Consider the following 17,986-nt stretch of genomic DNA (forward strand, 5'->3'; position numbering starts at 1 on the left):
ACAGTAAGTAGCTGGATTCATGTCTTGGTTCTCTATTCCAGACATCTACTTCTCTGTTTTTGTGCCAATACCATGCTGTTTTGATCACTATCTATTTATAGTACAGTCTCAGGTCTGGGAGCATGATTCCTCCTGCTGTGTTTTTATTGCTGAGTAATGTTTTGGCTATTCGAGGTTTTTTCTGATTCCATATAAAACGAAGTATTGTTTTTTCAAGATCTTTAAAATATGACAATGGAGCTTTAATAGGAATTGCATTAAAATTATATATTGCTTTGGGTAGTATACACATTTTAACAATGTTGATGCTTCCCAGCCATGAGCATGGTATGTTTTTCCATTTGTTAACATCTTCAGCTATTTCTTTTCTTAAAGTTTCATAGTTCTTTTTGTAGAGATCTTTCACATCTTTTGTTAGGTATATTCCCAAATATTTCATCTTCTTTGGCACTACTGTGAAAGGAATAGAGTCCTTGACTTTTTTTGGCTTGGTTATTGTTGGTATATATAAAGGCTACAGATTTATGGGTGTTGATTTTGTAGCCTGAGACATTGCTGTATTCCTTGATCACTTCTAAAGGTTTTGTAGTAGAGTCCCTAGTGTTTTCCAGATATACAATCATATCATCTGTGAAGAGTGAAAGTTTGATCTCTTCTGACTCTATGTGGATACCAGAACCTCTGGGATACTGCAAAGGCAGTCCTAAGAGGGAAATTTATAGCACTGCAAGCCTTTCTCAAGAAAACGGAAAGACAGGAAGTTAATAACTTAATGGGACATCTCAAGCAACTGGAAAAGGAAGAACACTCCAACCTCAAACCCAGCAGAAGAAAAGAAATAACCAAAATCAGAGCAGAATTAAATGAAACTGAAAACAAAAGAATTATACAACAGATCAATAAATCCAAAAGTTGGTTTTTTGAAAAGATCAACAAAATAGATAAAACTTTTGCCAACCTAACCAGGAAAAAAGAACTAAAATCTCAAATTTCATCAATCAGAAATGGTAAAGATGAAATAACAACAGACCCCTCAGAAATTCAAAAAATCCTCAACCAATACTACAAGAAACTCTACTCTTAGAAATATGAAAATCTGAAAGAAATCAACCAATACCTGGAAGTACGCCACCTACCAAGACTTAGTCAGAATGAAGTGGAAATGTTGAACAGGCCTATATCAAGCTCTGAAATAGCATCAACTATACAAAATCTCCCTTAAAGGAAAACCCAGGACCAGATGGCTGTACGTCAGAATTCTACCAAACCTTTAAAGAAGAACTAGTACCTATATTACTAAACCTCTTCCAAAATATAGAAAAAGAAGGAATATTACCCAACACATTCTACGAAGCAAACATCACCTTGATACCCAAACCAGGGAAAGACCCAACAAGAAAAGAAAATTATAGAGCAATATCAGTAATGAATATTGATGCTAAAATACTCATTAAGATCCTAACAAACAGAACCAACAATACATCAAAAAAATTATGCACCACGACCAAGTGGGATTTATCCCAGGGTCTCAAGGCTGGTTCAATATACGTAAATCTGTAAGTATAATTCAGCACATAAACAAATTAAAAAACAAAGACCATATGATTCTTTCAATTGATGCAGAAAAAGCTTTTGATAATATCCATCATCCCTTCATGATCAGAATACTTAAGAAAATTGGTATAAAAGGGACATTTCTTAAACTAATAGAGGCCATCTACGGCAAACCCACAGCCAATATCGTATTGAATGGAGTTAAATTGAAATCATTTCCACTTAGATCAGGAACCAGGCAAGGTTGCCCATTGTCTCCATTGCTCTTTACATTGTAACGGAAGTTGTAGCCATTGCAATTAGGGAGGAAAAGGTGATCAAATGTACTTTATTTTTTTATCTTAATACCTGTTTAGTCTGTTTTCAGTAAAGTCACTCTAACTTTCTTTTGTTTCTATGTGTCTAATACAACATTTTCATTGTTTTCCTTTCAAACTTTCCATGTTGTTTTTCTTTTAAATAGAAAATAATAGGCTTCCTTCTGTAATTTGAAATCTAAAAATACATGTTTACTATCAAGTTAGGTCCTCGTATATTTATTTTAAAAATGATTAATATTGACACATTGCAATTTGTTCCTATCCCTTCACTTTTGCTTTCTATTTTTCCCAGCTTTATTCTCTTGCCTCTTTTGATTTATTGTTATTTTGTTTTGTTTCTGGTGTTACTTTTTTATTCCATTTTTTAAATAATAGTTTTATTTTCATGAACTCTGCATCTATTTTTCTACTGTTTAATCTTGAAAGTTTATTTTTCATATTTCACTGAAGATTATCTAAATTTATTTAGTAGCCCAAAAAGGAGATTTTGAGTATTCTGATTCATGTTTCTCTCTTCGAGACTATCATTTATTATTGGCATGCATTTTTATTGTTTTTAGTAACACAAAAACACATAGTGTTGCTGTCATATTATACACAACTTATTTTGTATTGCTTGACGCAACATCCCTCCCACCCCCGTTTCTTTGCTCAGCCCTTCTCCCTGGGGCGTTCTCAACTTTCCCTCAGCTGCGCCTCCTGAGCTGGCAGCATCAGAGTCCCCTGGAAGCTCATTGAAGACACAGGTTTTCAGTCTATACCCTTGGCCTAGTGAAACAGAATCCTGGGTGGGCCCAGAAATACATGCTTGTGTAAGTGCGCCATGCAGGCTACATAATTTTCAGGACACAGGACAAATGGGAGGGGGGAGCATATTTTGTTCAGCATGATTAAGAACTGGAAGATGGAGATAACAGTGTCATCAACCAAGCTCTGGGACCTTCTGAGCTTGAGGTCGCCGGTTGGCTGAGCATAGAGCCAGCCGTGATTTTCATGTTATCTCCAATATTCAGTAAGGGAGATTTATCTCTACTTCCACCATTTACTCAATCATGTATTGATATTAGTATGAACAAATAATTTCCTTTGTATCATCATTTATAATCCTATTTTGTGTTAGCATTTTGTTCCCAAAATTGTTCCAGCGTGAGCCCTTGGAAGCTCTTCCCAGCCAGTTGTCCTCCCTTAGACTGTAATGGTGAAGCTATGAACTAAGCTGAACCCCGTGGAGGGCCTTCTGGGATCCTTGGGCATTTCTCCCCACATATATCAAGTTACCAGACTGACACAACGGAGGAGGCTGAGAGTCAGAAGTTTGCAACTTTTGTGAGGAAAATGATGGCTTGAAGGACCCCACCTGAGAAGGCTGGACAGGCAGCAGGTCACACTTGCCCTTCTGCACCTCTGTTAAGCTCTGCCACCTAGGCCACCAGATTAGACTTGGGCCTGGATGGAATGGTTCTCTGCACTCTCTAGAGTCTGTTGTGGTGACATTGCCAAGTTAGCAATGGCCTGGGGACCATGGGGGAGTCTGTTGGTGCTGTGATGGTATGTGTTTCATCTTCCCAGGGGACACAGGGCCAGTGGGGGCAGGGCTATCAGGGGACCCTAGTCTGTGTCCCCACAATATGTTGTGGGAGCTGGCAATATTCACGATCATGGTCATACTTGTAATTACTAAGAGAATACTTTCTTCAAGAAGAAGCAAACTAGATCCTAGGGTTTCTTTATCCTAGGTAAAAAATACTAAATTTCTGAGACACTCAACATTGGTTAAAAATGTATTTGGTCCCTTAATAAGCTGAAAACATATGCTTATGAGTGTTGATGGCAGCTTTACTCAGAATTGCTAAAACTTGGAAGCAACAGAGATGTCCTTCAACAGGTGAGCATTTAAATGAATTGGTATATCTAGGCAAGGGGACCTTATCCAGCATGATAAAGAATGAGTTGCTAAGTTCCAAAAAGTCCTGAATGAACCTTAAGTGCAGTTTGCTAACTGAACGAAGCCAAAATGAAAAAGGCTATATACTTTATGATTCCAATTATAGGACATTCTGGAAAAGGGAAACTTATGGAGACAGGAAAAAGATCAAGTTATAAGAGGTTTGGAGAAAGGAAGGGATGCGAGGGGAATCACAAAGTGTTTCCAGGGCAGTCAGACCCCTCCCTGTGATGCTGTGATGGTGGATATGTGACACGCATTTGCAAAAATCTATGTAATGTACAACACCAAGATGTCACTCTAATGTAAACTATGAGCTTCGGTGAATAATAATGTATCATCCATTCATCAGATGGAACAGATGTACCATATCAAGCAGGAAGTTGATAATAGGAAAATTTCATGTCCATGGGAAGAGACAATATATGAAAAGTGTGTATGTACACTTTCTGTTTCATGTTTTATAAAACTGCTCTAAGAAATAAAAAACATTAATTTAAAAGAAAAACATTACATATTTAGAGGTCTTGAGTCCACTGCACACCAGAGATGATATTATCAGAAACACACAAAACATCAAAACAGAATGAGAAAACTTTCCAACTCTTTACTTGGGGTTAACAGACACTTTTTGAAGGAGGCTAAAAGAAGACGTGTTTCAACATTGAGAGCAACTTAAGCAATTATTGACTTTACAAAAAAGTTTCATTCTTTAAAAGATGCATCAGAATACATCCAATTTCAGCAGCTGCAACAGAAACACCCTTCAAAATCCATCAGATGAGCAAAAAAGAAGTTCCGACAGCATCAGAAGATGCTTTGACAGGTAAGTGTAATGTTCCATGAAGCACAAGTCCACTTTCACCAGAAGTGGAGGGATGGAAATGGAGAGAGAATGAGTTTGTTGCAATAAAAATGTTCTAAAACATGAAAGCAAATTAGATTGAGCCTCTGGACCGACAGTCAGAGGAAAAAGAAAAGGAAAGAAAAATGGTTTTTGCTACTATTTCAGGGAAGGGCAAGGTGGAGAGTGGAAGCTTGGGAAAAGTAATACCAAATGCCTCAAAAAACAAAGGCCTCCTAGAAGGTGATTCAAAGGAATTTCAAAGAAACTGATTGGTGCGGCTGAATTAAACATTCACTTTAAAACTTTAAAGAAGAAGGAAAGTAAATGTATGCTAAGTTGACTGAAGAGGATGAAATGGTTGAGGCACTTAAAGATTTCATGAAACCTCTAAAGGAAGTATCATTGTGATTAGAACATAAAGTAAAACAGAAAAGGAGAAGCAGCTGGTCGACAGGAAACTTCAGGTCTTCTCCAAAGTGCAGCAAGATGAAAAATAGAATAAATTTTCACCAAAGATCTGATTGAAAGAGATTTTACCCTGTAAAGACAGATGAGAAGTTCTGCAAAGCAGATAAGAGCACCTACAGTACTTCATAATAATAATAATAAACCACTATGGTGCTGGTGTAAGTATTTACTATAGTTTTAATTGTTATTTTAGGATATGTTCCTTGGACTTGTATAAAAAACAAACAAAAAACCCAAGTTAACTGTGGAATAGCATGAGTCAGGGCCTCCAGGAGATTTCCACAAGAAGACACGGTTATCACAGGAGATGGCAGCTCCATGCACATAATTGCCCCCAAAGACCTTGCGGTGGGGCAGGATGTGGAGGTGAAGACAGTGGTACTGATGACCCTGACCTTGTACGGGCCCAGCTAACAGATGTGCTTGTCTTAAATTTTAACAAAACGTGTTTTTAAAGTAAAACAAAATAGAAAAAGGTTAATAGAATAAGGTTATAAAAAGATTTTGTATAGCTGTACGATGTGTTTGTGTTTTAAAGTGCGTGATTGCAAGCAAAGGAGTCAAAAAGTTAAAAACAGAGTTTATACAGTAAAAGAGTTTCCATAAACTCAGATTGATTTATTATTGAAGGAAGGAAAAAAAATTACTATAATGTAGCTGAAGAGTAGAGCGTGTCTGTGCAAAGCCTGCAGGGTAATCCCCAAGACCTTCACGTTCACCTACTGCTCCCTCGCTGGCTCACGCGAGCACCTTCTCTGGTGAGACCTGTGAGCTCCATTCGTGGTTCAGTGCCTGACTCAGGTGTACCATTTTTTATCTTTTATAACATAATTTAACTGTATCTTTTCTATGTTCGGACATGTTTGGGTACACACATACCTACCACTGGTTTGAGCTAACTACAGTACGTTGACAGGCTGTGCCCATGTGTAGCCCGGAGCACGGGCACTGGGCTACAGTCACGTGTGCCACCCGGGTTTGTGTGAGCACACTGTCATGGTCCCACACAATGGAACTGCCTAATGACATGTTTCTCAGAGCTTATCCCTTCATTAAGTGACACGTGGCTGTGTAGTGCACGTTGGTGTCTTCAGAAACATGTTTGTGGACACAGGAGTAGCAGGGGGCCCCCTGCACAGAGTGTGCTGCGAGTCTTTAGCACACAGCCTGCACAGAGCAGTAATGGGCATGTGGGGACATTCTATTATTTTTGTTTCTAAAGAGTGATATTTCATTATAATTATCTTCTATATCAAATTCACCCCCACCACTTCCAGCAATTCAAAATTCAAAACACAGATGAAGCCAGAAGGGCTTGGAAGGTGACCGGAGGAGGCGTGTCAGTGTTGGTAGCCCGCTTGCAAGGCGGCATGGCTGGGACATATGTCTTGGGCTGGAGCCACAGTGCATGCTCTGAAGACGCTGTGAGGTGGCAGAGCCCTGGAAACCTGGGACACGCGGACGCCTAGGGCCGAGAAGACCATTTTCTTTCCTGGGCATGACATCACCTCACACACTGTCCCACGCTGAGCTACCCTTTCATCCAGCCAAGTGTCCACAGCTGACAGACAGGACCTGACCAGGGCCAGCACAGACATAGCCTGACAGAACCATCTGGGACCTCCCCGTCATGCACACATATTTTCATGAGGCCATTTCTGCCCAATTTGGGATCTTATCGGGAGACCTGTTTTAATCAATTTACTTTCCTGAGTTCACACTTAGCAACCAAGCTAGCATTATGGAGGATTAGTTACTTACTGCAATCACCTTTGGCTTTGCTGGGGACAGGGTGGCTGAGAGCATTTGCCTTCTCACTCCTGCAAGTCACAGTGAGCTCTTGGTGGTCTGTGGGCCCCTGCACTGGGTTTCACCAGCACCTGCACTTGGCAGGCTCCCTGCTCACTCATGGGTGCCAGGACCTGGGGACACAGGCAATTTTCTGGGCTCCACTCTCCTTTTGTTGCATGGATGGCAGACCCTGTCAGAACCTCTGGTTCCCACATGGCAGGAGACTGCAAAATATCACCTTGAACTTGACCATCACTAGAAGAGGCTCCTTGACTAACAGGCGGAGGCAGTGAGACTTCCCTGCCACCAGACACAAGCTGTGCAGACATGTGCTGCTGTAACCCCGTAGGCCAGCGTTTCTCAACCTGTGGGTCACGACTCTTTTGGGGGTCAAACGACCCTTTAACAGGGGTCACCTAATATCAGATATTTACATTAAAATTCATAGCAATAGCAAAATTACAGTTATGAAGTAGCAACGAAAATAGTTTTATGGTTGGGGGTCACCACAACATGAGGAACTGGATTAAAGGGTCCTGGCATTAGGAAGATAGAGAACCACAGTGTAGGCCCTTCCAGAAGCACAGAGGCCCAGCCCTCCCCTCCAGCCCTCTGGGGAGCCTGGTGGAACCTCTCCCGGACACACCTTCCAAGCCTTCTTAGAGCATGCGCTGAGGTTTGGCTTGCTTCCAGTCTGCAGGGATCCAACGCCCCTCATTTAATTAGTGTATTTAAATTCTGAACTTCTCCAGGTTATCAGAAGTGTCAGTAACGACAGTGGAAAATAAATTCCAGCTAAACTGATGGATGTGCAGGAAGGTTGAGCTTCACTTTCAAAGTGTTGACATCTGCAAACCTCTGCATTCCAATTATCCATAGAATGATTTTAATCTTAAAATCTTAAAGTTCAATCTTAAAGTTTATATCTAGCTTAGTATTCAAAGCAGACAATGGTTCGGTAAAAGAGGGGTGAAGGAAAAGTAGGCCAGCTGTGGAAATTAGTACAGGCCCCTAGGCCCAGCACTTTCACACAAATTAGGCCAGGCTCAAAGAGATGCAGGCTCTGGAAAGGTGAGACGTAAACAGGGCCCTGCAAATGCACAGCTCTGCTCCCGCACGCTGACCGTCCCTGCCGAGGGCCACGGCCAGCAGGCGCCACTTTGCTTTGGTTCTCTGCTGTAGTGACCAACATTGACATTGTAACATTTAGTGTTTGTCTTACAGCATTGCAAAATGTTTTCAGTAAATTGGTAAAAACCAAAAATGAAAACTCTAGATACCAAAGAATGTGGGGCAAGTTTCCTGACAGAGTTCTTCTCACTCCCAGTTTAACTCACCAACTTCATCCATTGAAAACCCTTACTACTGAGAGGTAGATAATTGCAACAAATCTCCATAAAATATGGCGACTTTAATAATGGCCACATCTGGCCGGGCCCGCTGGCTCACATCCATAATCCTAACACTCTGGGAACTTGAGCTCAGGAGTTCGACACCAGCCTGAGCAAGAGCGAGACCCTGTCTCTACTAAAAATAGAAAAACTAGCCAGGTGATGTGGAGGGCACCTGTAGTCCCAGCTACTCAGGAGGCTGAGGCAGGAGGATTGCTTAAGCCCAGGAGTTTGAGGTTAGTGTGAGCTATAGTGACACCTTGGCACTAACCAGGGTGACAGAGTGAGACTGTCTCAAAAAATAAATAAATAAAATACCATCCATGTTCGTTTCCTCACACATTTATGACATGGGCTGGGCTGAGCAAGGCAGCTCATCTCTGTCCCACTTGGTGCCAGATGGGGCAGCTTGAAGGCTGGCCACAGAGGCCACTCACTTCTGCATCATTGGCACCTGCTCTGTGGAGCAGTGCACACTCCGCAGTGCAAGGAAAGCTGGGGGTGGGTGGGTAGAGGGGATCGGCATCCATGTTGGCAGCACCACTGGCCACAGCCAGTATCGATACACCCATTTCCCTGATTAGGAAATCGAGGTACAATGGTGTAAGGGGATGCTTAGATTTATTCAGGGGGGAGCAAGGACTCGAGCTCAGACCACTTGGGTCTCAGACTCTTCCTTTTCCTTTCTTTCCTTTGTTTCCTGTATTGTTGTTGGAGTCTGTGTCTATGTGGTCGATTGGTCGGTTAGTTGTGTCTCTTTATCACAAAGCTGCCGAGTAGCCCAGCGAGTGTAGAAACTGGTCATTCTGACACTGAATCCACATGGGCATGCTGAGTCTAGACCTTATCATTAATTCCATGACTGTGGTAGGTAATTTATCAAAGCCTGGCAACAAGGCTCTTCATTATGTCAACCTTGCATTCCTGGACCTTCTGCCTGCAGAGGTGCAGAGGTGCAGAGGCTGTGTCTTCCAGGGAAGGGCACTCAAATTTAGGCTCCAGAGAGCCTCACTGCCTATCTTGATTCAAGTCCTGGCTCCTTCACTGTAGGAAACATACTTAATGTCCATTCTTAGTTCTCTCACAGACAGAAAAGGGATGGCCACGGTACCTACGTACAGGGTCGCGACCAGGATCAAATGAGGAGCCTGGTGGTCAATCCAGCCTCTAGCACGCAGTGCCTCCCGCACACTGGGCACAGTGCCTGAGACTGGGCAGACACAGGCAGACGGCATTAACAAACGGTCAGAGGTGACACAGTTGCATTTGCTCATTCAGTCAATACATTTTATGGCATGTTAGTCTGAGAATCACTGATGTTTCCTAAATTTAGCTCTGCAAACTTCAGTATCTCATACTCCTTTTTCAAGGTTCCATTTTTCCATCAGCATGATAAGATAATAGGTTTTATGAGCTACAAATTGTTTCCAGCTTTCATACTTAAGACCTTATCTATACAGTATCATAACTTCATTCATGGTTAACTAACCATCTGTAGGATTAATATCACAGAATCCTGACTTGAAGCCTAGGAATTCTTTCATTTTAAAGGGGAGTTGTACAAATCAGAGAGAAACATTGGCTTCACTCTTTGGGAAAAAAAGGGTTGTTATTAACATTTAGTCAGAGGCTGGCCTGCTATTGTAAGGCTTACACTGAACAAGTAAGTGATGTTTCTTATAACAGGGCACTGTGGCCATTTAATTTATTGTGACATTTATTTATATTGTTTCTGCCTGTGTTTTTCTGCCTATACCCCTGAATTTACAAGGCTCCTTGAACTTCCTGGTCTCAAGGGGATTTTGTGTTTTTGTCACCTGGCTACAGAGTGAAGACACCTGTCCCTGTGTTTCTGGAAAGCCTGGGCCAACTGAAGTGACTGTGCTTGGGCCCTCAGAGAAAGAAATAGAGGAAGTGTCAGTGAGAATAGCGGGGATGTGGGCTGAAAGGAGAGCTCCTAAGACTGGGGCGGGGTCAGCAGCCAAGTTTGAGGGGTCTCACTCACTCCCGGACGTTCTGTGGGGAGAGGGCGGATCCTCACAGGGCTGCCCAGCTAGTGCTTGGGGGACTGCCCTCCAGCACTGCATCTCCCAGGCTGAGAAACATCTCCCTCTGGACCTGCCAGCACAGGACAGCACCTGCCTTCAAGGACCATTCAAGCTGAGGGGATAAGGACCTGAGCACAGCAGCGAGACAGGAGCCACCTGGCCTTCTGGGGGCCATGGGTGCTGTTTAGATTCCCTTGAGACCTGATTAAAGAGAGAAGGAGCTTCCAAATAACACAGGAGGTCTGCCCTACCAATCTTAAGGTATGGGTTCACAGTCAGGTTTAATTTGATTTAAAGGAAATATAGCAATGCAACCTTTCTCTCATCACAGTATTTTGTTGTAAGAGTCACACATGGAATCGCCCATGGACTTCACTAAAATAAACACTGGGTCCCATTGAAAGGCAATTCATTTTGAGGTTAACTAACGAGGTGCCATAATTCTAATCTCTGCAAATAATGTTTCTTTAGTTTACTTTAGACCAAGGGTGTCCAACTTGAAGCCCACAAGCCACATTCTGATTGTGTAAGGCCTTTTTTTGATGATCTAGGGTGTTGGATATCACAAAAAGTAAGTATGGAACATTCTTTTCGCTCATCAGCTCTCATTAGTGTTTGGGTATTTATTTTGTTGCCCAACACAACTCCTATTATTCCACTGTGTGGCAAATAATAAAAAAGATTGGACACCCTGCTTAAGGCCATTTCTTCTAGCTGTGGACACCCCCTCCCTTTTACCCTTTGAGGCCCACCTTGGCTGGCCTCTCAGCACACACTGGCCTCTACATGGCAGGCAAAGTGCCTCACATACATGTCTGCATTTCATCCTCATAACAACTCTACAACTCTACAACTCTATATTATTATTTTCATGCTGCAGAAACTAGGTGAGGAAACTGAGGCTAATTGAAGTTAGATGTCTTCCCCAAAATGCCACATTAAGAGAGAAAACATTTAGACCTCAGATTAGCTTCAGCTCAAAATTCACACTCTAAAAAAAAGAAAAGAGAAAAACTCTGTAGTTGATGCTATTTCAGAGCTTGTTAGGGGCTTGCTTAACATTTCCACTTCTTTCTGGCTAAGTCTACAAGGGTGGCCTGTTTCCAGGTATTGATCTATTTCCTTCAGATTTTCATACTTCTGAGAATAGAGTTTTATGTAGTATTCATTAAGGATTTGTTGAATTTATGAGGAGTCTGTTGTTATTTGGCCTTTATCATTTCTGATTGATGAAATTAGGGATTTTAATCTTCTACTTCTGGTTAGGTTAGCCAACAGTTTATCTAGTTTATTGACGTTTTCAAAAACCAACTCTCTGATTGGTTGATCTGGTGTATGATTCTTTTGTTTTCAATTTCATTTAGTTCTGCTCTAATTTTAGTTATTTCTTTTCTTCTGCTGGGTTTAGGGTTGGAAAGTTCTTCCTTTTCCAGTTGCTTGAGATGTCCCCTTAAGTTGTTGACTTCCTCTCTTTCTGTTCTCTTGAGAGGATTTTTGCAAGTTATATTTCCAACAAAGGTCTAATAACCAGAATCCACAGAGAACTCAAACTTATTACTAAGAGAAAAACAAGCGATCCCATGTAATTGTGGGCAAGAGACATGAACAGAAGCTTCTCTGAAGAAGACAGGCACACGGCCTACAGACACATGAAAAAATGCTCATCATCTTTAATCATCAGAGAAATGCAAACCAAAACTACTCTGAGATACCATCTAACTCCAGTAAGAGTAGCCCACATCACAAAATCCCAAAACAACAGATGTTGGTGTGGATGTGGAGAAAAGGGAACACTTCTGCACTGCTGGTGGGGAATGCAAGCTAGTACATTCCTTTTGGAAGAAAGTTTGGAGACCACTCAGGGATCTAAATGTAGACCTGCCATTTGATCCTGCAAGTCCTCTTCTAGGTGTATACCCAAAGGACCAAAAATCATTTGGCAATAAAGATATTTGCACCACATTGTTCATTGCAGCTCAATTCGTAATTGCCAAGTCATGGAAGAAGCCCGAGTGCCCATTGACCCATGAATGGATCAATAAATTGTGGTATATGTATACCATGGAATACTATGCAGCATTAAAAAAAATGAAGACTTTACCTCTTTTACATCTACATGGATGGAGCTGGAAAATATTCTTCTTAGTAAAGTATCTCAGGAATGGAAAAAATATATATCCAATGTACTCAGTACTACTGTGAAACCAATTTATAATCACTCACACTTGCATATGAAAAATGAAACACAACTATAGCCTAAGATGAACGAGGGAAGGAAGGGGGGTGGGTCAATAGAGGGAGGGTTCGTAGGGAGACCACACCTATGTAGCACATTGCAAGTACAAGTTGGATCTATCCTGTGTAGAACACAAATGTCTTAATGCTGTAATTGGGTAAATGAGGTGAAGGCTATGCTGATTAGTAGGATGTAAGCACTCCAATACAAATAATTTGTACACAAATAATAATCAACACATCAAATCCCATAATGGCATAAATGTATTTATGATCTATGTACAAATGACTTAATAAAAAATATATATTAAAAAAACTCTATCGCCTACCCCCTTTATTTGAGAGTTTTTTTTCTCACATTGATTCTGGCAGCCTTGAGTCAAAGAAAACTCTGCAGACCCAGCCATGCCAGACCTACCACAGGACAGGACAACTGTCTTTATCAAGGCTGCTCCGTGTCACCTGTCCTCTAAACACTCTGTTCTGCCCACAGACTTAGAAAGGAGACAGAGCTCTGCTGGGCAGTCACACCAGGTTTTGTGTGTGCAGAGGACTGGAAGTGACCTTGGCATTCAGACAGAAAATGCTATGGCTTCAGTTGGAATGGACCCATTGCCACGTGGAGGGTGGAGGCAGACTGCAGGGGCAGGAGCTGGTGTGAGGCAGAATGCACATCTGTGAGGCTGGGGGACCTGTAGCAGGGACAGGGCACAGGGCTCAGGGGTGACGCTGCAAATAACCTGGTGTGAAAAAGAAAACCGTGGGGGGAGCTGCGAAGAGACAGAGGCAGGCACAGAAAGATGGAGGGGGCACGCATCAGCTGGGGCTGCCATAGCAAAGCCGCACAGGCAGAAGCTTTAAACCACAGGCCTTTTGTCTCCCAGTTCTGGAAGCTGGACATCTAAGGCAGAAGGGGTCAGCAGGTTGGATTGGCTCTGAGTTCTCTCCTGGTGCTGCTGACCACCGTGAACCTGCATCCTCGGCACTCTTCCTTCTGTGCCAGTCTGTATCCAAAACATCCTCTTCTGGTAAGGACACCACCCTCACGACGTGACTTTAAGTTAATCACACTTTTCAAGGCCCTATTCCCAAACGCAGTCACATTCTGAGGTACTGGGGGTTAGAACTTCAACATATGGATTTGGGGCAGGCAGACACAATTCAGCCCATGCGGAGGGGTGGAGAGCCCACAGCCCCAGAGCCGCTCTGTGTGCTGCGGGGGGGTGAATGACCAATGGGCCCTTGGAGACAGGCAGCTGCGGGTTCCAGACACAGGCAACAGATGAGTGAGAGAGAGCTGGGCTCCGTGACCTTGGAGCTCCTTAGCATTGGATTCAAATCCTGTGAATTAGCCTCTTTGTGGGCTCCATCTGAGCCTCCCACAGGCCATACGATGAATCACTGGGGACACACAGGCCAGAAGAAGTGTGGTCAGCAACGTGGTCTGCCCAGCGGTCCCTTTCAAGAGCTGGCAGGCATGTGAGGGCAGTGGACGAGCCCTGCAGTGATGAGCCAGATGTGCTCCTGGGGCTTCTGGCTCCTGCTCCACACCCCATCTGGGCCCAGGATCCCCTCACCACCCCAGCCCCGAAACACTGCTCCCCCCGGCTTGATCCCGCCTGGCTTCTCATTCCCGAGTCCCCCACTCTGCATATCCCCTTGTTAGCACAACTTCCTCCTCCCCAGGTGCGGGCTCTGCCTCAGCTGGTATTTCTCTGTTCAGCCCGGAGAAAAGCCACTGCACGGCCCTGCCTGGTGCCCGGTGCCGCACGTCCCCTTCTTCTTATCACGTCCTTCAGTGTAAGCGTAATCGTCATCTCATGGTACAGGCCAGGAGACAGACTCGGAGACGTGACCCAAGTCCCCCAGCCTGGCGGAGAAAAGGCCCAGGGCCCAGGCAGACCCTCCGTGCCCGGCTGGGGCGAGGAGAGGGCTGCATGGTGCCCTCCTGCTGGGCACTGTCCAGAGCCCTGATTCTGGAGCTGGATGAAGTGCTCCCTCTCTAATCGGATGCTCATGTAGCTTCTCCTCCGTGAGATGATGCACATTTTCCTCGAATTCTGCTCTTGTCCTGGTTACTGGCCATAGCAGAGAGCTCAGTAAATAATTATTACTCATGTCAACACTCAGGCTTTCAAATGTCTTATTTTGGGGTGTGAAGAGGACTTCAACTATCCTTAAGGCATTAAATATAAAATGTCAAGTGTCTGTGCAAGATAAAATTAAAAACAAGTGCTCTTATCTCTGTTCCACACGCGTGATGCTCAGAGCCTGAGAGGGCAGATGACCTGTAACTTGACCCAACAGTCTACAGTTGCTCCGTCCTCCCTGCCCCCAGCGGACAGCCATGAGGGCAAGTCTGCTCAACCAGTTACAACTGGAGTTTGTGTAGAATTTGTTTATAGAGTTTTCATCCTTGCTGTTTGAGGACTTTAGAGTGAGTTCATTTGTCAGTAAGCCATGCCTTTGCTACATGCGACATCATTTATCCCAAACTATTTCTTCTACTTACCACGCCACTGCTTATAGTAGCCACTTACTTACCTTTCCCTGCCTCAGTTTTCTCTTCTGTAAAAGATGGTTCATTACCCCTGCCTCACTGGGCAATAGCACCTACTCTCCACACTTGTCGCCATGAGCGAGTGAATAATCATGTGAATGAACTTGACACCGTATCCAGCTCGCTGTGAACACAGAGTAGATCCCTGCTCTAAGCTTTCCTTGTGTATCGGGCTGAAGCACTCAGTAAGGGTTAGCAGTAATTCATTAGTGAGGGGAGTTAAGAGTGATTACTTTAAAAAGCATCTTTACATTCATTTCCCTTTTCATCTATTAGCATTAATATATAGTTTTTATGGCCACTTAGCACGAAGAAACAACCTCTCATGTCACATGAAAAGGTGAAAATGAGCAGAAAACAACAAAAGGCATTTGGAGAAACACAAATGGACCATCTACCTGGACCATCAGGTAGATTTCTTTCCTAGCTAAAGGTCTGGATCACACAAAAGGTTACACGAGGTATTTAATGGCATGCTGGAAGAAAGTAAAAGAATCCCTGTGTGTATTTATTTTCATCTAACAAATTAGAAAACAAATGCATCTTCCCTACTATCCCTGCACGGATTGACAAAAGTGGATGTAGAAAAAGGATGAATGAATTGACATTTCAGAACATAAGCTTTAAAAACAAACTACTCAGCTGCATAATCCCAAACATCAAGAGATTTCAGATTTAAATGGTGGGCATCAGCTCACTGGTGGAATTCATGTTCATGCTTTGGCAGAAGGACACGGATAGAGACCAGTGCTCAGGACACTCCCAGAGTCAACCCTGAGAATTCCTGGCTAGAGGGAAAGAGCTGTGCTGTGTCTCTGGTTGTCCCTCAGTGTACAGCCCAATGTCTGGCATGTGACACATGCTCACTTAGTAAATGTTAATTATTATTATCTTACTGTGATTAATGAAGTACATGTTATTACTAAATATTCTATGCTGATTTTTTATTGCTTAACCCTCACACTATTTATGTGAAGTTATACAATTTTATCCCTTTCAAAAACCAAAGCCAAGGCCCATGGAGAGCATGAAATTTAACCAAAGCCATGTAGAGTCTAAGCTCTAGAATTAAAGGTAAAACCTCTGTCGGTGAGGCCAGCATGAGCTTCCCCAAGCTTCTGCCCTCATTGAAATGGAGCCCCAAAAGAGACGGTGCTACCTCAGGTGAACGAGGAGCGGATAAGAGGGCCCAGAGCTCTCACCCACTCACTGGGCGACCTGGAAAAGATTCACATCCCTTGCCCCTTATTGGACAAATTTTAGAATTAAATCATAACAGTAATAATTTTTAAAAAACATGCATAATTACATCTGGTCATTTGCCACCTGAAGAGCTCTCTCCCTCCTAATCCCCAGCTGGAAAAGGTGGAGGTCAGAGCCACAGGCCTGGGAGGGGAGCTAGTTCTCTGCCCTTTACTCCACGGAAACATGGTCTCCCCGGCTTGCCCCACTGCTCAGGGATGGCACTACCTACTCACTGGCTATGTAAGATAGTTCAAAATGGCGTAAGTTTCATATCCATTGCAGATTCCTGATAAATGAGGTAGCTACCACTACACTATTTACCTTTTTCTTTTTTTTTAAGTCAAGTAACATCTCACCCCAGTTATAATAGTTACATCTAGGGAGACAGTGAATTGCTGGATACTATCTCCCTGGAAGAGAGGGTTGTGGGCATTATCCCCTGCAACCTTCTCAATACCCCTGTGCAGATCAGAGGCTAACGGAGAACCTGTAGCCCTGTACCTTCTCCCCCCTCAGTCCTGGGAAATGAGGTCAGAAGTTAGATCACTCACTCAGAGTCACGGGTGAGGTCAAATCAGTGTCAGGACTTAACTCAGATCAACTGGGCTCTCTCTTCAGGAGTCTCTCCTCTCTGCCCTAACTCACCTGCCTACCTCCTACCCATCTAAACTGCCTACTTCCTGCCCTAACTCATCTGCCTACTTCCTGCCCTATCTCACCTGCCTACTTCCTGCCCTCTCTCACCTGCCTACTTCCTGCCCTCTCTCACCTGCCTACTTCCTGCCCTGTCTCACCTGCCTACTTCCTGCCCTCTCTCACCTGCCTACTTCCTGCCCTCTCTCACCTGCCTACTTCCTGCTTCCTGCCCTATCTCACCTGCCTACTTCCTGCCCTCTCTCACCTGCCTACTTCCTGCCCTCTCTCACCTGCCTACTTCCTGCCCTCTCTCACCTGCCTACTTCCTGCCCTCTCTCACCTGCCTACTTCCTGCCCTCTCTCACCTGCCTACTTCCTGGCCTTTCTCACCTGCCTACTTCCTGCCCTCTCTCACCTGCCTACTTCCTGCCCTAACTCATCTGCCTACTTCCTGGCCTCTCTCACCAGCCTACTTCCTGCCCTCTCTCACCTGCCTACTTCCTGCTTCCTGCCCTATCTCACCAGCCTACTTCCTGCCCTCTCTCACCTGCCTACTTCCTGCTTCCTGCCCTATCTCACCAGCCTACTTCCTGCCCTCTCTCACCTGCCTACCTCCTACCCATCTAAACTGCCTACTTCCTGCCCTAACTCATCTGCCTACTTCCTGGCCTCTCTCACCTGCCCACTTCCTGCTTCCTGCCCTGTCTCACCTGCCTACTTCCTGCCCTCTCTCACCTGCCTCCTTCCTGCTTCCTGCCCTATCTCACCAGCCTACTTACTGCCCTCTCTCACCTGCCTACCTCCTACCCATCTAAACTGCCTACTTCCTGCCCTAACTCATCTGCCTACTTCCTGGCCTCTCTCACCTGCCTACTTCCTGCCCTGCCTCACCTGCCTACTTCCTGCCCTCTCTCACCTGCCCACTTCCTGCTTCCTGCCCTATCTC

The sequence above is a fragment of the Nycticebus coucang genome, chromosome 4, assembly GCF_027406575.1.
Source record: "Nycticebus coucang isolate mNycCou1 chromosome 4, mNycCou1.pri, whole genome shotgun sequence".
Lineage (NCBI taxonomy): Eukaryota > Metazoa > Chordata > Mammalia > Primates > Lorisidae > Nycticebus > Nycticebus coucang.